This window comes from Neomonachus schauinslandi, chromosome 2 (genome assembly GCF_002201575.2).
Source record: "Neomonachus schauinslandi chromosome 2, ASM220157v2, whole genome shotgun sequence".
In the NCBI taxonomy this organism is placed as follows: domain Eukaryota; kingdom Metazoa; phylum Chordata; class Mammalia; order Carnivora; family Phocidae; genus Neomonachus; species Neomonachus schauinslandi.
In genome coordinates this window covers 178,093,397-178,117,468 of record NC_058404.1, presented here as the reverse complement: position 1 = coordinate 178,117,468, position 24,072 = coordinate 178,093,397, and the positions used below count along the sequence as shown (strand labels likewise).

The 24,072-nt window shown below is 35.1% G+C and overlaps 1 pseudogene; it reads left to right on the top strand.

Moving 5' to 3' along the window:
- Window positions 1-19,987: 19,987 nt before the first annotated feature.
- LOC110580177 lies at window positions 19,988-21,490 on the top strand (annotated as a pseudogene).
- Window positions 21,491-24,072: the final 2,582 nt, after the last annotated feature.

Sequence of the window (24,072 nt, the reverse complement as noted above, 5' to 3'; positions counted from 1 at the left end):
CCAGATGAAGAATTCACAAGACAGCTACAGAGTAATATCCCTTATTAATACACATGCAAAATTCTCGACATTCTCAACAAAATACTAGCAAGACAAATCCAGTAACATGAAAAGTATTGCAAACCATGACCAAGTGAGATTTATTGCATTAAGGCAAAGTTGGTTGAAATACATGAAAATTTATGTAATACATTATATTAATACAATAAAGGAAATATATTTGATTTTGCCAACAGGTACATAAAAATCATTTGACAATATATTATATCTTTTAATGATAAAGACACTTAAACTCAGAAGAAAGGAGAATTTCCTTACCCAATAAAAGGCATCTACAGAAAACAGTTAATATTGAATAATTGACTGTTTTCCTCTGTAAGATCAAGAGTTAAAAGGCATCCAGATTAGAAAGGAAGAGCTAAAATTATTTCTATTTGAAGATGCCATGATCTTGTATATAGAAAATTGTAAGGGGTACATTAAAAAATAGAGCTACTAAATGAGATCAGCAAGGTTCACGATACAAGATCAATATAGAAAAAGCAATTGCTTTTTACACTAGCAATGAACAATTTGAAAATTAAATTAAGAAAACTTTTCAACATATAATATTGTCAAAAAGAATAAAATACTTAGGAAATCTATTTATACATTTATTTATTTAAATTCAATTAATTAATTGAATACAATTGAATACAATTAATTGGATTAATTAATACATATAATGTATTATTAGTTTCAGAGGTAGAGATCAGTGATTCATCAGTCTTATATAATACCCAGTGCACATTACATCCTGTGCCCTCCTTAATGTCCATCATGCAGTTACCCCATCTTCCTACCCCCTCCCCTCCAGCAACCCTCAGTTTGTTTCCTAAGACTAAGAGGCTCTTATGGCTTATCTCCTTCTCTGATTTCATCTTGTTTCATTTTTTTCCTCTCTTCCCCTATGATCCTGTTTTGTTTCTTAAATTCTACATATCAGTGAGATCATATGATAATTGTCTTTCTCTGATTGACTTATTTTGCCTAGAATACCCTCTGGTTCCATCCATGTCATTGCAAATGGCAAGATTTCATTTTGATGGCTGTGTAGTATTCCTCTGCACATATGTGTGTGTGTGTGTGTGTGTGTGTGTGTGTATACATACCACATCTTCTTTATCCATTCCTATGTTGATAGACATGTGGGCTCTTTCGATAGTTTAGCTATTGTGGACAATGCTGCTATAGACATTGGGGTGCAGGTACTCCTTTGGATCCCTACATTTGTGTTTTTTGAGTAAATACCTAGTAGTACAATTGCTGGGCCATAGGGTGGCTCTCTTTTCAACTTTTAGAGGAACATCTGTACTACTTTCCAGAGTGGCTACACCAGCTTGCTTTCCCACCCACAGGGTAGGAGGGTTCCCCTTTCTCCGCATCCCCGCCAACATCTGTCATTTCCTGATTTGTTAATTTGAGCCGTTCTGACTGGTGTGAGGTAGTATCTCATTGAGGTTTTGATTTGGATTTCCCTGATGCCGAGCGATGTTGAGCACTTTTTCATGTGTCTGTTGGCCATTTGGATGTCTTCTTTGGAGAAATGTCTATTCACGTCTTCTGCTCATTTCTTGATTGGATTATTTGTTCTTTGGGTGTTGGATTTGATAAGTTCTTTATAGATTTTGGATACTAGCCCTTTATCTGATAAGGCATTTGCAAATATCTTCTCCCATTCTGTCAGTTGTCTTTTGGTTTTGTCGACTGTTTCCTTTGCTGTGCAGAAGCTTTTTATCTTGATGAAGTCTCAATAGTTCATTTTTGCCCTTGTTTCCCATGCCTTTGAAGACTTGTTTAGCAACAAGTTGCTGTGGCCGAGGTCAGAGAGGTTGCTGCCTGTGTTCTCCTCAAGGATTTTGATGGATTCCTGTCTCACATTTAGGTCTTTCATCCATTTTGAGTCTATTTTTGTGTATGGTATAAAGAAATGGTCCAATTTCATTCTTCTGCATGTGGCTGTCCAATTTTCCCAACATCATTTGTTGAAGAGACTGTCTTTTTTCCATTGGATATTCTCTCCTGCTTTGTCAAAGATTAGTTGACTGTAGATTTGAGGGTCCATTTCTGGGCTCTCTATTCTGTTTCATTGATCTATGGGTCTGTTTTTGTGACAGTACCATATTGTCTTGATAATTACAGCTTTGTAATAGAGCTTGAAGTACAGGATTGTGTTGCCAACCAGCTTTGGTTTTCTTTTTCAACATTCCTTTGGCTATTTGGGGTCTTTTCTGGTTCCATACAAATTTTAGGATTATTTGTTCCAGCTCTGTGAAAAAGTTGATGGTATTCTGATTGGGATTACTTTGAATGTATAGATTGTTCTAAGTAGCATAAATATTTTAACTATATTTGTTCTTCCTTTCCATGAGCATAGAATGTTTTTCCATCTGGTTTTAGGATCAAGGTAATGCTGGCCTCATAGAAAGAGTTTGGAAGTTTTCTTTCCATTTCTATTTTTTTGAAACAGTTTCAGAAGAATAGGTATTAATTCTTGTTTAAATGTTTGGTAGAATTTCCCTGGGAAGCCATCCAGCTCTGGACTCTTGTTTGTTGGGAAATTTTTGATTACTGCTTCAATTTCCTTGCTGGTTATGGGTCTGTTTAGGTTTTCTGTCTTCCTGTTTCAGTTTTGATAGTTTATACATCTCTAGGAATGTATCAATTTCTTCCAGATTTCCTAATTTGTTGGAATATAGTTGCTCATAATATGTTCTTAAAATTGTTTTTATTTCTTGATGTTGGTTGTGATCTCTCCTGGTGGCAGGAATAAATTTTTAAAAAGGAGTGTAACACTTGTGCACTGAAACTACTAAACATCATTTTAAGATATTAATGAAGACTTAAATAAATAGAAATATTTTTCCTTTTTATGGATTGGAAGATTTAATATTGGAAGATTTAAGATTTAATACTGTTAAGATGGCAATACTTCACTAATTCATCTACAGACTCAATGCAAACCCTACCAAATATCCTAGTTATCTTTTCCTAGCAGAAATTGGGTAGATTATACTACCTAAAATTAATATGGGAGTTGAACTCAAAATAGTGAAAACAGCTTGAAAAAAAACAAACTTGTAGTAATTATGCTGTCCAATCTCAAAAAGTTACTACAAAGCTATAGTAATCAAGACATTGTGGTACTGGCATAGAATAAACATATAGATCATAGAATTCATAGGCAATTGATCTTATAGGCACATGATTTTTGAAAAAAAATGCTAAGATTATTTAAAGGCAGAAGGTACAATCTCTTTTAAATAATGATGCTGGTACAACTAGGTATCCATATGCAAAAGAATAAATTTGTATCCCTACCCCACACTATATACGAAAAAACATCTGAAAGAGGATCAAGTACCTAAATATAAGAGCTGAAAGTTGGGTGCCTGGGTGGCTCAGTTGGTTAAGCGACTGCTTTCGGCTCAGGTCATGATCCTGGAGTCCCTGGATCGAGTCCCGCATCGGGCTCCCTGCTCGGCAGGGAGCCTGCTTCTCCCTCTGACCCTCCCCCCTCTCATGTGCTCTCTCTCTCTCATTCTCTCTATCTCAAATAAATAAATAAAATCTTTAAAAAAAAAGAGCTGAAAGTATACAATTCTTAGAAGAAAACAAGAGTAAATCCTCATGACTTTGGATTTGGCAAATGATTCTTAGATATGATACCAAGAGCATGAACAACAAAAGATAGATTGAACTTCATAAAGATTAAAAATTTTTGTGCATCAAAGGACACTATCTAGAAAGTGAAAAGAATCTATATAAGGATAGAAAATATTTGTAAATCACATATCTAATAAAGATTTAGAATTCAAAATATATAAAAAGTTCCTAAAAACAACAAAAACCAAACCCCCCAATTTAAAAAAAATGGACAACAAATATGAATAGATATTTCCCCAAGGAAAATAAACACACAGCCACTAAGCAAATGAAAAGATACTTTACATCCTTAGTCATTAGGGAAATGACAATCAAAAGTACAATGATATGTCACTTCATATCCACTAGGATGGCTAAAATCAAAAGAATGGACAAAAACAAATGTTGACAAGGATTTAGAAATACTGGAATCTTCATACATTGCTAGAGAAAATAAAAATGGCATGGCATTTTTGTAAAATATGTTGACAGTTCTTTGTAAATATTAAACATGGGTTACCATATTACCCAGCAATTCCACTCCTAGAAATATACTCAAGAGAATTGGAAACACATATTCACCAATAACCTTGTATATAAATATCCATAATATATTCAGAATAGCTAAAAAGCAGAAATAAACCAAATGTCTATCAATTGGTGAATCCATAAACAAAACATGATACATTCATATAATGGAGTATTATCTGGCTACAAAAAAGGGATGAAGTATTGTTGCATACTATAACTTGGATAAACTTTGAAGACATTACGCTAAGTGAAAGAAGTCAGACATGAAAGGCCACAAATTTTTAAATTTCATGTATATGAAATACTCAGAATATACAAATGCATAGAAATAGAAAGCTGAGAAAGTTTAGGGGATGGAGGGAATAGGGAGTGACTACAAATGGGTATAAGATTTCTTTGTAGTGATGAAAAGCTCTGAAATTGGATAGAGATCATGGTATATGAATTAAATGTCAATTAAGAACCCCTCCCCTCAAACTAGTGGTTGATGCCTATTGCAGGAGGAATATTTTATTCCCTACCCCATTTCTGTGAAATTAGCCATTAAACACACTGAAATTTATGCTGTTTATCAATTGTTTCATGAGAAAATTAAAAGTTTTTTCCACTTGTATCCCTCATGATAGGATATATATTTTTTCCTCCAACTATATTGATTTGCTTTGCTTATTTGTTTGATCAGAATTTATTATTAGAATGATTTATGTGTTGTTTATGCAGATATAAGTTTAATAAAATAAAAGAGATGGAAATGTTCCTGCACAAAGTTTGTATAAGACAGGCCATCTCTTCTGATTTTAATGTACTGAATTAAAATATATTAGAAGTTGGAAATTATTTTAATAATTGGTAGTCACAAAGTCTCTTATAGGAAGAAAAGCAGCTTTTTTTTCTCTTTTTAATGAATTTCTTTTGTTGTACCTAATCATATCTCCTGTTTTACACACTCCATTTTTGTTGGATATTTATAATGAACATTGTGTTCATTGAGGATCTCAATAACTTTCCACATTGTGGTTTGATTTATGTCAGATTATGAGGTACGGACACATGCTGTATTAAATAAATTATGTTTACCTTGATAATTTGTTCAGATACAATTCTATTATCTCTTCTATTTATATATCCGTTATTATGAACTTTCAAAATTTGATCTCATCTTTTCAATTCCTTCTCTTTTTATTCTATTGATTTTTATTTTTTCTACTCTTATTGCTATATTTTCACATATAAAATTGTGGTATTCATTTCCTGAAACTCCATAAATGTAATTTTTTTAAAAAACGTTATTTTTTAAGGAATCAAGCAACCGGAATTATATTTCTGTAATGGAAGTTTAAAAATCTACTATGGCTAGGAAATGAAAACATTTGATCATATGAATTGATATTTGACAAATATCAACACCAGAATATCACTGAATGTTGTCTGATATTCTATTTGGTAGAAAGCAGAGATGTTTAATATACTGCCATGATATAGGAACTACTCAGTACCAAAAAGAGTTTTTCTTTTGCAAGAAGTAAGCAAGGCTAGAAGGAACTGAGTGTGGCAAGAGAATGAAGAGATGAAGTGATCAGATACTAGATTAGAGAATGTTTTATCCTGAGGCCCACCTATTGTCAGGATGGTGGTTAAGGAGGGGTGGTATGCAGGTTGAAGTTTCATCAAAGTTCAAGAACCTGGTGGAAATAAATATATTTAATTAAAGTTTGGCTAACACGCATTTTGTTCTGACTGATTAGTAGGAACAAGCAGTTCAGCTAATTATGTATGAGACAAATAATGGGAATTTGGAGAATCTGTCTGGTCTTGTTATAGATAAACCAGGGAAACATGTGTGAGTCTTATCCAAGTCATATGTAGAAGGGTGTTTCTTCGAAGTAAGAAGGTTGGGAGAATTTCTTAATCATTGCTATTTTCCAGCGGCACAAAGTTCAAGTAAAATTCAACATTGTCAGTATACTACAGAATAAAAATATATAACACATGGAAACACCAATATAATAATTTTTCCTATGAACCCCTTAATATTGTGAGTATATTGACTCCCAAGACTTTGCTTTCTTTGGTGACAGAAATTTCAATCCTCTCCCATTTGCCAGACTTAATGATTGTGGTCAAACTATGTCTTGGACTGAACGTTCCAGGTCTTGCATGATCTAAATACATATATAACTTAACAGGATTCTCTACCAGGAGGGAGATTTACCCAGCTCTTCTGCTTTTTAAAAATATTTTATTTACTTATTTGTCAGAGAGAGAGAGCACGAGTAGGGGAAGTAGTAGGCAGAGGGAGAAGCAGGCTCCCCACTGAGCAAGGAGCCCAATGTGGGACTTGATCCCAGAACTCTGGGATCATGACCGGAGCCCAAGGCAGACACTCAACCAACTAAGCAACCCACAGGTCCCTACCCAGATCTTTTAAATTAAATTTTTCACTTATTTGAACTTTCCTGATCAATTTGTATAAGTCAACGTTACTCCAAAAACAGAAGCCATTTGGTAAAAGCAATTGAAGGTGTGGTTGACAAAAACACATCCCCCCAAATTCGTAAACACAACACTGCATTTATGTGCATATGTTTGGTTTTTGTAGGAACAGGCCCAAAGCTTTCAAAGATATTCAAAATATTTGATGATTCTCAACACATGTCTAGAATATGTCTTTGGGGGCGCCTGGGTGGCTCAGTCAGTTAAGCGTCTGCCTTTGGCTCAGGTCATGATCCCAGAGTCCTGGGATCAAGCCCCACATCAGGCTCCTTGCTCAGCGGGGAGCCTGCTTCTCTCTCTCCCTCTGCTGCTCCCCCTGCTTGTGCTCTCTCTCTCTGTCAAATAAATAAATAAAAAATCTTAAAAAAAAAAAAAGAATATGTCTTTGGCCTTATACATACTATGCCAATATGAATATTTCAGTTTGTGGGATAATTATACTTTTTATTATACGCAAACAATGAGTCATGGAACACTACATCAAAAACTAATGATATAATGTATGGTGATTAACATAACATAATAATAATAAAAAAAAGAAAATTAAACATGTGACATTTCAGTATTGTATACATCAGTCTCATAAATTTAGTTAACCCAAGCCCATCCCTGAAAATGTGACCATACTTTCAGTTTATCAACAAAAAGCAAGTTGATAAACTTGAAAGACTGAGTACAAAGACTTTTTGCTAAAGTCACCAAAGCAATAAATTCCCTTGGGACTAAAACTACCAGTATCTATAGACCCCCTAAAACATCACACTTATTGAACACAAGTATTCTGTTATTTGGATTTCTATAGTCTCTGTCATCAAAAAGGTGAATCCAGTGCACTTACTATGGCAACAATTTGCACGGGAAGATCATCTAAGGGAAAAGAGCTGCAATTGCATATCATAAATGGAAATTATTAATTGCCAAAGTGAAGCTTCACTTTCATAATTAATTGCAACAAGATGGTTGGGAATAGATCAACATTGACATGTATATATACATTTCCATGTATAAATACAGCATTTGCACTGTATGGGACATTTACATAATTTTTTTAAAGTAAATATTGTTGGTTTAAGATGTTTATAGTTATGTGATTTCTTCATAAACTGAAACATCTGTGCCTGAGCCATCACCATACTGCATTCAGAGAGTAATCAAAACTAGTTCCCGTGCATTGAAGAAAGGATTTCTGAATCAATGGAAATTAAGAATGGCTGCTATGGTAAAGGAACTGCTGTTTGGGTTAAATATTTTTCATTTATGTAGATAGAGAACTGGTCTCCTGAGTTTAAAAGTAAACCACAATTTTTAGCTTGAATTTTAATTAGTAAGTGAAGATTTAGACTAGATAACATCCATATATATATATATTCCATATATATATACACTCCATATATATTCCATGTATATATATTCTTTTATACACATTTCACAAATGAGCTAATTTGAATATATTGACTTTATATGACTTACATATTTCATATATGATGTGGTGACATGGTTATGGATGTGTAAGTATTTGGGTTACAAATAAATTCACACTACAATCTCAGAAGCTAAAAATGTATTAAAGCCTAATTCCAGAATAAGTGGAGAAATAGTTACTAGGCTTTTAATTTTTTTTTATTTAATAAGTTTCACGTGCTACAGTTTGTAAATTTAAGGTATACTTTGTATTACCTTGATACATTTGTGTATTGTAATATGATTGCTATTGGAGCAATATTTATATTATACCACAATAATGTAGAATTATTTACTACTTTCATTATACTGTGCATTAGATCTGTATGGCTTTTTTTTACCACGTGTTATAAGTTTTTGTCCCTAAACACCATCAGTCTTGCCTCTTGTCTCCCCATGCCTTGGTAACTACCATTTTACCTTCTGGCTTTATTCTCTGGTATTTTTTAGAGGTTTGACCTTTTGTTTTGTTTTGGTTTTTTTAGATCCCACATAAAAGTAATATCGTATAGTACTTGCCTTTCTATGACTTTTCTAACATAGCATGTGTTCAAGGTCCATCCATATTGTTGCAAATAGGAGGATATCTTCCTTTCTCATGGCTGAATAATATTTCATTGTGTATATATAGCACATCTTTTTTATCCATTCATCTACTGATGAGCGTTTGGGTTGTTTCCATATCTTGGCTATTGTGAATAATACCGTGATAAACATGAATGTGCATATAACCCATCAAAATCCTCTTTTCATTTCCTTTGTATATATTACCAGGAGTGGAATTGCCAGATTGTATGGTAGATCTATTTTCAATTTCTTGAGGAACCTCCATATTGTTATCCATAGTGGTTTGACTAATTTATATTCCCATCACAGTATACAAGGGTTCCCTTTCAGCACATCCTCACCAGCAACTGCTATCTCTTGTCTTCTAAAAGTTGTGAGGTGATATCTTATTGTGGTTTTGATTTTCATTTCCCTGATTACTATTGATGTCTAGCACCTTTTATGTGCCTGTTGGCCATTTTGTTATCCCGTTTTGAAAAATATCCATTTGGTTCTTCCTGTTTTTTAGTTGGAATGCTTTTGTTGTTGTTGTTGTTACCAAGTAATATTGGTTCTTTGTATATTTTGGATATTAACCCTTTATCAGATATATGGTTTGCAAAATTTTTCTCCCATTCTGTTGGCTCTCTTCATTTTGTTGTTTGTTTTGCTGTGCTTTTGATTTAGATATAGTTCCATTTGTTGACTTTTGCTTTTGTTAATTGTGGTTTTTGATATCATATCTAAAAAAATCATTGCCAAGACCAATATCAATGAATTTCTTCCCTAGTTTTCTTCTAGGAGTTTCATGATATCAGGTGTTATGTTTAAATCATTTTGATTCATTTGAGTTAATTTTTGTGAGTGGTATGAGATAGTTGTCTGAATTCTTTGCTCTGCATGTGTTTCTCGAGTTTTCCCAGCACCTTTTTTTCTTTTTTAAGATACTACCTTTCTTCCACTGGGTTCTTGGCTCCCTTGTTGAATATTAGTTCATCATAAATGCCAGGATTTAGTTCTGGGCTTGCTATTCTGTTTCATTTGTCTATGTGTCTTTTTTTGTATCATTATCATTCTGTTTCTATTACTATGACTTTGTAGTATAGTTTGAAATCAGGAAGTGTGATATGTCTCACTTTGTTCTTTTTTCTCGGAATTGCTTTGGCTATTCTGGGTCTTTTGTGGTTCACACAAATTATAGGATTGTTTCTTCTATTTCTATGAATACTGTCTTTAGTATTTTGATAGGGGTTGCATTGACTCTGTGGATGACTTTGAGTGGTATGGCCATTTTAACATTATTTATTCTTCTGCTTCATGAACATAGTATGTCTTTCCATTCGCAGTGTTCTATTTTAAAATTAAATGTTTATGATGTACACAGGTAACCAGCCATGCAATGAATTAGGAAAGTCCTTTTGTCAATCTTGTTTTTGGGGTGGAAGAGAATGTTAATATTAATAAAACTGCTGATAAAAATTGGAGAGTAAATAAAATAGGGGATAGGAGAAAAAGCTACACATGACACAAGTTTAATATAAGAGAAAAGTGAAATTGTCCCTATTCTTTAGAGAAAAAAAATATTCTTACAAAATACACAAAGATATGGGAAATGAAATTAAGGAATTACTGCTTTATTTGATGACCTGCCCTTTGAGACCAAGGGCAATTAAAGTTATTTTGTAGACTAAGATTATAAAATACTGGACAAGTCTGGGATTTAACAAAGTTTTATTCTCAAAATTGAATAATAATTAAATGAAGAATTATTAATTTTGTATGCAGAAAAAAACCCATATTGATGAACAAATATGCATACTTAAGCCCACACACTGATGTAAAAACAAGCAATAAATTAAGGCTTCCATATATTACCCAACCTCTTACTTTATGTTGGCTAATTTGTGAGTAGCTTATTGAAAAATGATTTAAAGATTGTTTGATATTTATGTATGCATATGTATTCATTAATTTATTTAAATTTTGCAGATTAGTAGGTTGAAATATTATGAATCTGTTAAAAATTTTTTTGTTAGAGAAATAAAAATAAAGTAATAACCTAAAAAGCTTGTTCCTCAAATATCATCTGAAAGTTTTCTGAAGAGATTAGACTGTCTTAGAATGATCATGAGATAAAATTCCTGATCATGAGACAAAAATCAGAAACTGATTTTAAAGAGGTATTTATAAAAATTATATTTGGGTAATTTCAAGTTTTTGATAGCTCCACAGATATAAAGTGAATGTTAATTAACATGGATAAATGTAAGATTTATGCAAATGACATAAGAATCTGCATCTTTATGCTCTTGACCCAATAAACTAGACTAAGATGAAAAGTCATTCCTAGAGATTTACCTGAAGACTAAAAAAGCAGGCTTCTTAAACTTTTTACAACCTTCACCCACTCCCCTCCCCACATCTTGGAAAGCAGATTTCAGGGAACCCTAAACAGCCATTGATCTTAGTGGCTGAGATTCTGGCTACACTTTCAAAGGGGATTTAAAAGTTTATAAGATATCTAGTATCCTATAGAGAATCCCTATACACTTAAATACATTTGTAAAATACCCTAAAATTACTAAGAGGAGAGTCATCAAAGTTTTTATTAGAAAGTTGAAGGTATGGAGCACTGGGTGTTAAAAAAAAAAAAAAAAAGAAAGAAAGAAAGAAATAGAACTATCATCCCCAAAATAAATAAATAAATAAATAAATAAATAAATAAATAAATAAATAATAAAATTAAAAGGGAATGACCAAGATGAATAACATTTATATAAGATTCTACTTTATTATTATATTTTTAATATTCTACTTTAAAGGACATGGTATCTATAGGGTCTTTGTAGAATTATTTTAAATAAATCAGCATATATGGATACATATATAGATAGAGATAGAGATTTCTGAATGAAAGTATTGCAGAACATTTTAAATCTGGGTGATCCTGAAGTGATAAGAACATTGTTACATACTAAATTGTGTCCCCCAAAACTCAAATGCTAAAGTTCTAAACCCCAATACTTCAGAATGTGACTGTATGTGGAGATAGGCCTTTGAAGAGGTTAAGGGACGTCATATGGGTTGGCCTGAACCCAATCAGATTGGTGCCCTTACGAAAAGAGGAGATTGGGACATAGGTGAGATACCTATGATGTCTACACATAGGGAAAAGGTCATGTGAGGACACAGAAAGAAGGCAACCATCTGCCAGCCAAAGAGAGAGGCTTCAGCTGAAACCAAACCTGCTGATACCTTGATCTTGGACTTCTGGCTTTCAGAACTGTGAGCCAAGAAATTTCTGTTGTTTTAGCCATCCAGTCTGTGGTATTTTGTTATGGCAGCCCAGCAAATTAATTCAGATTACTACTTCCATGTTAGAATGTTTGTAAAGGGATCCCTGAAACCCTTTTATGAGGTCTACTGGATCATAATGATACTAAAACATTATTTGTATTTCCCCTCCTCTATTGATAATTTTGCCATAATGTAAAAATCAACCAGGGGTAAAACCTCTGGCACCTTAGCATCAATCAAGGCAGTGGCACCAACTGTACTAGTTACTGTTGTATTTTTCAGTTCCACACTCAGGAGAAAGCACGATGAAGTAGTAACAACTGTTAGTTTTATTAAATCTTTGTAATATTTGGTGTGACAAAATGGAAAATTTGCATAAAACATTTCTGTTGCATACCAAAGTATGACAATTATCCCCAGGCAATCATTGAAAATCAATGGCAATCATTTGAATTGTAGCTGAAGCAGTAGGTGCTTGTTGTTATTTTCATGGAATATCATTTGTATTTGAAAGAATGACTGACAGATTACTTTATTTAGAATTGGGTATTTGACAAACATTTTCTCAAAATTAAATGATGTGAGTCTGTCACTTCATGTCAAATGACTGTAAGTGGATTTGCCAATACTTAAATGTGAATGTTCAGAATGAAAATTAGAATTTTGGAAAACTTGAACACCTCTATGAGTTTGACAACTTCTCCATTCTTAAGAACATTTCTGATGAGATGGGAGGTGGTATTTATAAATAATATTTTTATATTATAAAATGAAATGTATAATCATTTATAGTATTTTAATCACTTAGTGAACCAATGCCTTCTAAATGACCAGTGCATAATATCACAAAATCATGCAAGGGTAAAAACATACTTTCACAGTGCTTGGTAAGTCCATGGGATTTCAATATAACAGAGTATGAAAAGTTTATTTACATTGTTTCAGATTCCATATTGCAAATGAACTTTAAAGAAGTCAGCATTTCACGAGTTTTGATATAGTATAAAAGATGAGTATCAACAATTTTCTGAAAGGCAATTAAAACACCCATTTCTTTTCCAACTCTTTGTATGAACCTGAGTTTTCTCCACATACTTTAATGAAAACAACATATTGTAATACATCAAAAGCAGACACAGATAAGAGAATTCCACTGCTTTGCATTAAATCAGATGTCAAAGAATTTTGCAAAGTTGTAAACCAATGTTTTTCTCGCTAATTTTTTAATTTTGAAAAATAGCTATTTTTCTAAAACTTTGCTATTTGTGTTTAATGTAATAAGTTTATTATTGTTATTTTAACATAAATTAATATATATTTAAAATTTTAGTGGTAATTTCTAATACAGCATTATGCCCTACATGAGTTAAAGTCACTTGCATTTTTTCAATAATTTTTATTAGTGTAAAGGGTCTTGAGACCAAAGTTTGACAACTGCTGAAGGTAATAATTCCATACGAAGACACTTAGCCTATAGAGTTGAATATTTTAATACTTCTACTAACCCTTGGTCATATTTTAAGCAGTTATATTCTCTAATTCATTTCTTCATTTAGTCAACAAATACCGGCACTTTTCTAGATGATTGTGAAATAGCAGAGGGAAAGCAAACAAACAAGCAAGAAATACCTTGCTTTCATTGAGCATATGCACTAGTAGGATAGACCTAAGTATATAAATAAACAAACATAAAATAATATACTTCTATATTATAGATACACTCGTAAGTCAGTTATAAAGATCTTGATTTTAAAAGAAATCATTTCACACACCATATAAATTTTAAGCCACAAATATGAGAGTAGATTTCATCCACTCTTTATGATGGGTCAGCTTTTTATTTGAATCAGTCATTTTGGCCCATCTTTACATGAATATTTGGACGCAAACCAGAACTTGCAGTGACCAAAATGACGCAAAAAAATGGCATTTAAACCTGAAATTTACTCCATATGGCCCACTTGGCTATTGAGTAAGCCTATTTTATTTCACAAGCACTCTGAACTTGGCCATTTTATCACACATTCTGTCTCTTCTAGGTCAAGGTATTGCACAATATGGAGAACTTCGATTGCAATCTATTTGGACTGTGATATCTTTCCGGCTGAAGGAAGGAAATTAACTTTGTTTGATGATATGAGCTAAGTAGGGTCAGCTCTGCTCCATTTTATCTTCTTTGTGATTTTCCCACTCATCTCTTGAGCTATAATTTCCTTCCTTCCTTCCTTCCTTCCTTCCTTCCTTCCTTCCTTCCTTCCTTCTCTTTTGCGCACCACTAGTCTACCTCTCATCTCAAAGATTCAATACTTTCTCCATTTAGTCTTTGAAATTTGGGAGTATTTTATTTTTATTTTTTTTTTAAAGATTTTATTTATTTGACAGAGAGAGAGCCACAAGCAGGGGGGGTGGGAGAGGGAGAAGCAGGCTTCCTGCCAACCAGGGAGCCCGATGCGGGACTTGATCCCAGGACCCTGGGATCATGACCTGAGCCGAAGGCAGACGCTTGATGACTGAGCCACCCAGGCACCCGAAAATTGGGAGTATTTTAATACTCTCTCACAAAAATGTCAGTACACAGAATTGTCAACTATTTTCTGTACATTTGGTCACTAAATCAATCAGTATACTTTAAAATTCATTTGTAGGGGATCATACTAAGTTTGGTTGGCTCAGAAAAATACAGAAATCTGTTGGTATTTAAAAGAGAAAGAGTTGATAAAAGGAATGAGAAGCTTTAAAATTCACTCAGAAACACATATATACACATACATTGGACAGCTTGAGGGCACAACATCGGAGCTACTGTTTCTAATAAAGAAGTACAAGAAATGGCAGAAACCATCATAGATGATTTGGGTTGCATGCAGCACCACGAGTACTGGAAAACCTGTGTCCGGTATCTGCTGAAGACCACAAGATGCTTGTTGCTATTATAGGAACAATATTAGCCTTTGCTACTCTTTCGCCTTATAATTCACATGTAAGTTCTTCTTATTAGTGGACTTGAGTCTGTAACTCTGCATGCAAGTGCTTCTGGGAAATACAGTTCTGGGGCTGCCACACCCTATAATGGAGAGCACAGAAGAGTTTGGGGATGAAGTTGGTTCTCGGAAAATAGAAATAATATCCAGCACATTAAGACAGTAAATATGTCAAGATAAATGCTATGTAGCTAACATCTAAAAGTAGGAAAAAACCACTTGGTTACTTATAGAGTTTTGGTAATCAAAATAAATAGACATATTACAAAAATCTTTGGTGATATAATAAGTCAACTATCTTAGAGAAAATATAAGATTTCAGTAAAGGAGAAACGATATTAATTCACAAAGGATAGCAATAGATTCATTAGTTAGTTCAAGAAATACTTATTGTGCTGGCCCTGCTGCAGGCTTTGGGAGTGTAATAATCATAATCACAACATACTCACTGCTTGCAAGGAGATTACTACTTCCTCAGGGGAGATAGTAAAACAAGTAAACAAGACACTTTTACTTATGAGTAAATAATCAGTTATATAATAGAGATTTGCTAGGAAATGCAATTTAGATACAGTGGTAAAGAAAAGGCTCTTTGGGTGTCTGATACTTGAGTTGAGACTTGGAGTTCAAGAAGAAACCTTGGAGTTTCTCCAATGGTCCTACAATGAGATAAGGGGAAAGAGGGTTTCAGGAACCAAGAGAATAATAAGCCTCAGGCCCTGAGAAGTGAGAAATGTCTTCATGTGGTCATGAACCAGAATGGAAGTCTCTGTGGCTGGAAAATAATGAGTATGGTAGAGAACAGAAGGAAATCATTTTAGAGAGGTACAGAAGAGTCAGATCACGTAAGGTCTTGGCATTTGAGGGGGAGCAGAAGAAAGGTCATTGTGGTTAGTGAAGTTGACAACTGAATAGTATAGATTATGAAGATAAAAGTAGGCAAGGAGAGCTCACATAAGCACCGGGAATTCTCATAAGGAGTTGATTTTTTTTTAAAGAAATAGGAGAGGCCACTGAAGGATTTTAAATATTGGTGCAGAGATTGATATTACCTGATTGATGATTCATTTAAGGTTAATGGGGGGCCAGTTTCTAAAATGATAAAAAGAAGTTGGTACATTTCATGGACAAAAGAGCACAAAAAATTGAATCATTATCAGAAGATAAATACAAGAAAGAAACAGAAAATTTAGCATTCTTGAGAAGTGAACTAAACTTGAAATAAAGTAATTGGAAGAAGATGAAATTTACCTAAATTCTCACTTGCCCTTTACTTAAGTTAAGGTGTCACTTTTGATGAATTGCTCACCATTGTTTCTGTATTTCCTTTTTGTGGTTTTATGCATTACAGTATGTTTGCATGTTTCTTATAATTGGTAGTATTTTTTTATGTAATCAGTTCTTAAATTCAATTTTCGTTATACTACATAATTCTATTGCTCTTTTTGTTGTCAGCTTTGTATAATTATTAATGCCTTTGTTCATTGCTTAGGTGATTTTTCCCCCATGTAGCATCTAAAAGAAAATAATAAGTTTGGAGTGTTGGAAATAAAAAAAAGACATATAAAGTAGTCTGCACAAATCCTCTGAGAAAGGGACAAAGGGATCATACTGTATATAAATTTAGGAATAAGATTTAGGGCAAAATTCTAAAGGGAAAGCCCTTAGCATAAACTTAAAAAAACATATGGTATGCCAGAAACATGAAGTGTTTTGTATTCTATAGCAAACTTACTACATTATTCAGTCTTATTATTAGTAGTTACCATCACTTTAAATTAATTTATGACCTACTTCGTTCAGGTCAGTGTGCCAGGCACTGGAAAGAAAAGTGGTATTTCTTCTGAAATTAGGCTTGGAAGAAAACTTTCTTCTAGTGGTGTAAGCAACATTTACTTTACAGAATTTTACCATCAAGGATTTCAATCCAAAATATGAAAAGACCAATCTAAATTAAATCTGGATTGAGAACACATATAAACAGATGTTAGAGAGGCTCAGAATGGAGATAAATTTTGAAAATATATTAAAATTTTTAAAATTTGTATTTGTTTATACCACAGGTGGGGAGATTGAGAAATTCCTTTTTAAAAAAGTAATCTCTTATGTTTACGTAGCACTTTATAGTTTCAAAGCCTTTATGCTTATAATGTTTCATATGAATCTTAGAATAATCCTTGAGTTGAACAAGGCAGTCACTTTCCCACCTGTATGAATGCAGTAGGAGCCAAGTAGATAAGAGACTTACGTATATCTTGTATGTGATAGGTGTGAGCTCAGACCTTCACCTCCTATTCTCCTTTTCAAAGATCTTTCTTCTATGCCATGCAGATTTGCTTTTTTTGCTTAGAAAAGTAAGGGAAAAGTAAAAATCAAATAGTTGAACTATTTGGACTACTAAAAGAAATTAATTGTGAGCCTTAAGAATAAAGTAAAATGAAACTCACCAGTGTTATTTGGTGCTGCTAGTTATTGAGAAAGGATGTGGAATTTTGTTTCATGGAATGTTTAGAAAACAATAAATAATAGAAGTTATCATTTATTAAGTACTGACTATGAACAGATCATTTCTCCACGGATATTATCATTTCCATTTTAAAAATGAGGAAATCTACTGTGTCCCTACTGTACCAATTGGGACTCTTAGTTTTTAACCCATAGAAGCAGCTCTGGCTAATTTAAGGACTTCATTTAATAATAGTAATTCGCCAGCTGTCTGGGAGGACCAGGGAATTTAGCCTAGAGGCTGAGCGGCCAGAACCTGTGCTGCCCTGGGACACACCACAGAGACCTCACTGCATATGACACACGCAGAGGTCATGCGCATCACATGGGAGGCCACCACTGGGAGCGCTGTCACCTGTTTCTCTACTGTGTTCTACTCCCTTGCCAGAAAATGAATTGTTCATAGTGCCTTCCCTTCCCCAAATCTAAAATCTCACAAAGGTGCATCTGATTCGTTAAGTCTAGGTCACATGACAGGGTCAGTTCCCTCTATCACAAGAGTAAGTTGAAAGGAAGTTGGGAAAGCAAGTATTCCAGTTCTGTGTTTTGGTTTTTATTTTTCCTGAAAGTAGTACTGATAAAGTGGTAAATTTCCCAAACAAAGGACTTCTGATTAAAAGTGGTTGGGTGCCAGGGCTTCTGAGTGGCTGAGTTGGTTAAGCATCTGCCTTTGATTCAGGTCATGATCCCAGAGTCCTGGGATGAGCCTGGGTCAGGCTCCCTGCTCAGTGCGAAGTCTGCTTATCCCTCCCCCACTCCCCTTCTGCCCTGTCACACCCCTGCTCATGCTCTCTCTCTCACTCTCTCTCTCTCAAATAAGAACATAAAATCTTAAAAATGAATAAATAAATAAATAAATAAAATAGAATAAATAAATAAAAGTGGTTGGGTGCCAAAATCATGACACATGTGCACTCTACCACTGGGGTAGATTTTTAAAATGGCCATCAATTCTTCCTTTACATAGACTCAAACCTTTACAGTGTGAGTATTGCAGCCCCTCTAGTCAAAAGGTAGATCCTTTTCCCCCAGACGTTGCATCTGGTCAGGCCTCTTGAACTGCTTGCACAATGCAATGAGGTAGGTGCTATGCTGGTTCCAAGCCTGGCCCTCAAGAGGATTTCTCTACTTTTGTTGCCCCTGAGAACCCTGCTGCTGCCAAGGGAACAACTGTAAGCTGACATCCCCAAGACTGGAGACCACATGAAGAAAAACAATGCTGTCACCGTGGAGGCCCAGACACATGCAAGAGGCAAGCCAGAGACCCCAGGCTGCCTGCAGTTGACAGCAGGTGCATGCGTGAGCGATGCTGAACATCCAACCTGTGTTATCATACCAGAAAAAACACCCAGCCAACTTACAAACCATGAGCTCATGGATGCTTGACATTATAAGCTACTAAAACTTGAAGTGGTTTGTATGCAGAAAAAGCTACCTAAGAGACCTCCACAAAAGTTATTTTCATAAGGTATTCCTATACAGAATGGGCTTCACATACTTGAGATTCTTTTGCAAGGTAGGTGTGAGTAAGGTGAACTTTTTAGATCATGCTAGAGATAAATCGCATGGCTCTTCCAATACACCTGTGACACTCTGCCCATAGGTGATTGTGGTTCCATTGTGCACTGGGTTGTCTTGAGGGACAGACAAAAAGGGATTTCCTTCATATCATTTCAAATTACTCTAATGCCAGTATGGCTTTTATGATAGCCTTTTAATGTAAGTGGCTATATTTAATTCCTCATTCTCTTAACTGTACATGCTGTGTATTACAGTGTTCTTTTCTTATCTGAATAGCCTTTCAATAGCTAACTATTGTAATATTTGCAACATAATCACCTCCCTCTGACAGCAGGGGTAATATAGATTAATGAAATATTTGTAAAGCCCAATAAACTGCATAGAAGAAATGTTTTTAAATTCTAAAGTATGAAAAGAAAATAAAGTACGTTTCTTACTAACACCATTAATAACATATTTTTCCCACATCTGCATAACATGTGGTTTCATGCAACCAACCATGCACCTTGTAGTCACACGAAGGGAAATGTTAGGTCTGTGAATGACTCTCACAGAGAAGAATTGCCAAGGTATGACACACTGTAGAAGCTTTCCTCAACCAGTTTGGGAATTAACTGAGAAAATAATATAAACGGCTAAGAATTTTCTCAGTATTGTCTCTTGACTTTATGATGATCATGGTAACTTTATTTTATTTTGTAAAGATTTTATTTATTTTATTTTTTATTTTATTTTAACTAATCTCTACACCCAATGTGGGGCTTGAACTCACAACCCTGAGATCAAGAGTTGCACATGAGGCTTGAGGGCGGGAGGCTGGGGTAGGGTAGCGGAGCGGGCGCCACCACCATGTTGGGTGTGAGGCGGCTGCTGTAGGCACCGTGGGAGCGAGCGGGCTGGCAGAGCGGCGACAGCGGCGTGGGATCGGCCTCTCTGCGAGCGGCCCTGAGGGCAGTGGCGGCGGCGCCATGAGCGGGGGCACCCCTTACATCGGCAGCAAGATCAGCCTTATCTCCAAGGCGGAGATCAGTTACGAGGGCATCCTCTACACCATCGACACCGAGAACTCCACCGTAGCCCTTGCCAAAGTTCGGTCCTTTGGTACAGAAGACAGACCAACAGATCGTCCAATACCACCTATAGATGAAGTCTTTGAATACATCATATTCCATGGGACTGATATTAAAGACCTCACTGTTTGTGAGCCACCAAAACCGCAGTGTTCTTTGCCCCAGGACCCAGCTATCGTTCAGTCTTCACTAGGCTCATCTACTTCTTCATTCCAGTCAGGGGGTTCCTATGGACCTTTTGGCAGGATGTGGACATACAGTCAGTTTAGTCCAAGTTCATGAGTCGGGCAGCAGTTTGGTGCTGTCGGTGTTGCTGGAAGCTCTTTGACATCGTTTGGAACAGAAACATCAAACAGTGGTAGCCTATCCCAAAGTACTGCAGTTGATTCTGCCTTTACACAGATGCAAGATTGCTAAAAACACAATTATCTCAAGGTCGTTCAAGCCCTCAGTTAGACCCTTTGAGAAAAAGCCCTACCATGGAACAAGCAGTACAGACCACCTCTGCTCACTTACCTGCTCCAGCACCTGTTGGGAGACGGAGCCCTGTATCAACCAGGCCTTTACCATCTACCAGCCAAAAAGCAATAGAGAATCAAGAGCACAGGCGAGCTGAAGTACACAAAGGTTCAAGACCAGAAAATGAGCAACCCAAAAATTATAGTAACAAACAAATAGTTCCAGGTGCTCCTTCAGCTCCAAGGAGAGGGCAGGTGTGGGGGTCATCGAGGTGGCAGGGGACAATTTGGTATTCGACGAGATAGTCCAATGAAATTTGAGAAAGACTTTGACTTTGAAAGTGCAAATGCACACTTTAACAAGGAGAAAATAGAGAATTTCATAATGAACTTAAATTGAAAGAAGATAAACTTGAGAAGCAGGAGAAGCCTGTAAATGGTGAAGATAAAGGAGACTCAGGAGTTGATACCCAAAACAGTGAAGGAAATGCAGATAAAGAAGATCCACTTGGCCCTAATTGCTATTATGACAAAACCAAATCCTTCTTTGATAATATTTCTTGTGATGATAATAGAGAACGGAGACCAACCTGGGCTGAAGAAAGAAGATTAAATGCCGAAACATTTGGAATCCCACTTCATCCAAACCATGGCTGTGGCGGGTACAGAGGCAGAGGAGGTCTTGGTTTCCGTGGTGACCGAAGGCGTGGTGGTGGCAGAGGTGGTTCCTTCACCATCCCTCAAGGATTTCGTGGTGGACTCAGAGGAGGTCGTGGGGGCAGGGAGTTAGCAGATTTTGAATACAGGAAAGACAACAAAGTTGCTGCATAGTGTACAAACAAGTCTTTGAAAATAGGTGAATTTCTAGCTCTTCATGGTCCTGAGAATTGGTTTCAGTCTTTGAGAAGAATGAAGAAGTGAATTTGCTGTATATTTGTCACCAGCACTGAGTTTTTGTTTGTTTGTTTGTTTGTTTGTTTTTCTGCTTAATTTCAAAGATAGAATGCAGTTACTTTTGGGGGGAGAAGGCTCATCTTAAAAAATGAGCATTTAATATATTTGGAATAGCAGAAGGTTAAGTAATTTCTTATGTATAGTTAAACTACAGCAGTACTTCAGTGGGACTTATAAGTATTTTTTCATCACTGAAATGATTTTTCTTATCACTAAATTGTATTTGGCAATTATTGCAAATTGCCTGCAGATAGGGCCGTGATACTGTGTTTTGAGCCACAGAAGGTTGTGTGTGTGTGTGTGCGTGCGCGTGCGCACGTGTGTCTATATTTTTCTCTCTTTCTTTCTTTTTGGAAATCCTGTAATATCCCTTTTGAGGTAGCTTATTTTGTCAATTAATTAGGATGCTGGATGGTAGGGAATTTTGTCAGTCAACTATGTACACACAGTAAATACTGTTTCTTAGGCAAAGGTAACTTTTTTATATAGTAGTAAAATTCCATTGTATTCCATTGCCAAAGAAACATTGAGAACTTTGTATGGCTGTATAAAAAGCAACTAATATTTTAAAGAATAAACATTTTAAAGTCAGCAAACATACTGTGTCCTTGCAGAAGTTGATGTGTTGAGGAGCAGAGCTGTGGGTGGTGGGTCTTTTTTTCATAGCTTTCCAGGCTTGAGATTTTTGATTTTGACTTTTTTTTTTAATGTTTGGCACATAAATGAAGATTTGATACATTCTTCCATTATCTGAAAAGGATAAATTACTCATACTCATTGTAAGAACTTCATTTTATAACAAATGGCAAATCACAGGATTTGTCCAAATAATAAATATTTTCAGTATATGAATGTAAATAATCATAGATAAGAATATACTTAGCTGTATTTTCAAATAAACATCTTCCCCTTTTTTAAGACAATAAAACTGGGCATCGATTAACCTGTTCTTCCTGATATGCCTGGAATTTTGTCGTGATACCTTGATTCATTCCATTATATTTCAAGAGGATTCAGAATGCTAGAAATTATTTTGGCCACCTATAAGATATCCTAACACTTGTCCTTGGGCCCATGGCCCACAAATAATTCGGTAATAGAGTTCATTGCTAATTATAAATCACTAGTAAATCTTTTTGATATTTTAAGCTATAGTGGAAAAAAAAATCGGCCACTTTTGTGTTTTTATGAAGGCCATGGAATAAAGGGATCCAAAGATTTAAATATATTTATCTATTTTGATTTTTGTTAACTTTCTCCTTAGAGTATTCAATAGTGATAAAGATGTGGAAAACTGCACTGTAGGAGAATTGGAATATTTAAAGATGGTTGATATTTTTAATTTTAATTTTATATCTTTTGTATAGCTCTACCAGGAAATGCTTTGTAATTTGGTTTCGTTTAAGGTCCAGTACTTGGCAGCCGTAGTTTAGATAATGTTGCTTAATACTGTTTGCTTGCATGTTAACAACAAAACCTTTTGGAGGACCCACAAATCATGATATTGAACACATTTCCGAAGCATTTGGAACATCAAAGCAAGTGCTATGATAATACCTATGTAGACTGTTTGAGATGTCCCAGGCCAGTTTCAAGAAAAGCTGTAAATACCAGTTATACATGCTCTGAAAGTATGAATTCACGTGTTTTCCAATCCCTCTGGGTCACTGACTAAGGCATTTGGTGCCCCAATAATAACTGGCAGCATGGCATACCTGCAGTGCACCTTACAATATTAAAGCAAGGTTTTTATTCTAAGACAGAATAAAACTGTTAAATAAAGAAAAAAAGAAAAAGAGAGTTGCACACTCTACTGGCTGAGCCAGTCAGGTGCCCCAATCATGGTAACTTTAAACCTCTTTTTGCCTGGCATTCAATAAGTTTAATTGTATCACATTATTAATGGCATCCATGAACCTAAATGCATCTCTAAGTTCTCCTCACTTAGGCTCTGTCACATCTGAGATTGTGCTGAGATCAATGAACCACACATTGTTAAAGGTGAAAGGAACTTTTAGGTTAATACATGTTAAGTGTTTAATACGATACCTCAAAAGTAGAAATTAGCCAATATATTAGCTGTTATTGTTATTATTACTACCATTATTACTAAACCCTCTCATTTTAAAGATGAGAAAACAGACACTACTACATAAATATTGTTGGTAACATATTATAAAACTTCAGCAAATTTCCTGCTTTTATCATTTAAAAAATAATTTCGGTTGCCTTCTATAATCTAATAAAGGGAATATAGATGAGACAGGTAAGAGTTCTGTGTTCTATCTACTGACAGTTTACTGGGACCTGTGCCTACACATATGTAAATATATTTTGGACTCCAACTGACTTCTAAGGTGAGTCTCTTCTTGGCTGGTTTTTGTTCTAATCCACAGCCTGGTAAGGAGAGCTGAGCATATACTAGAAAAGACAAGAAGGGGCAGAACCACTCTACTCGATTCAGTGAAGAATTGAGGATTTTAAAGCCTCCAGTGGAAAATTTTGGAAGTAGAAAGGAAAGAGAAGAGGAAGGAAAGGGAAGATGGAGGGAAAGATGAGAGAGAAAGGAGG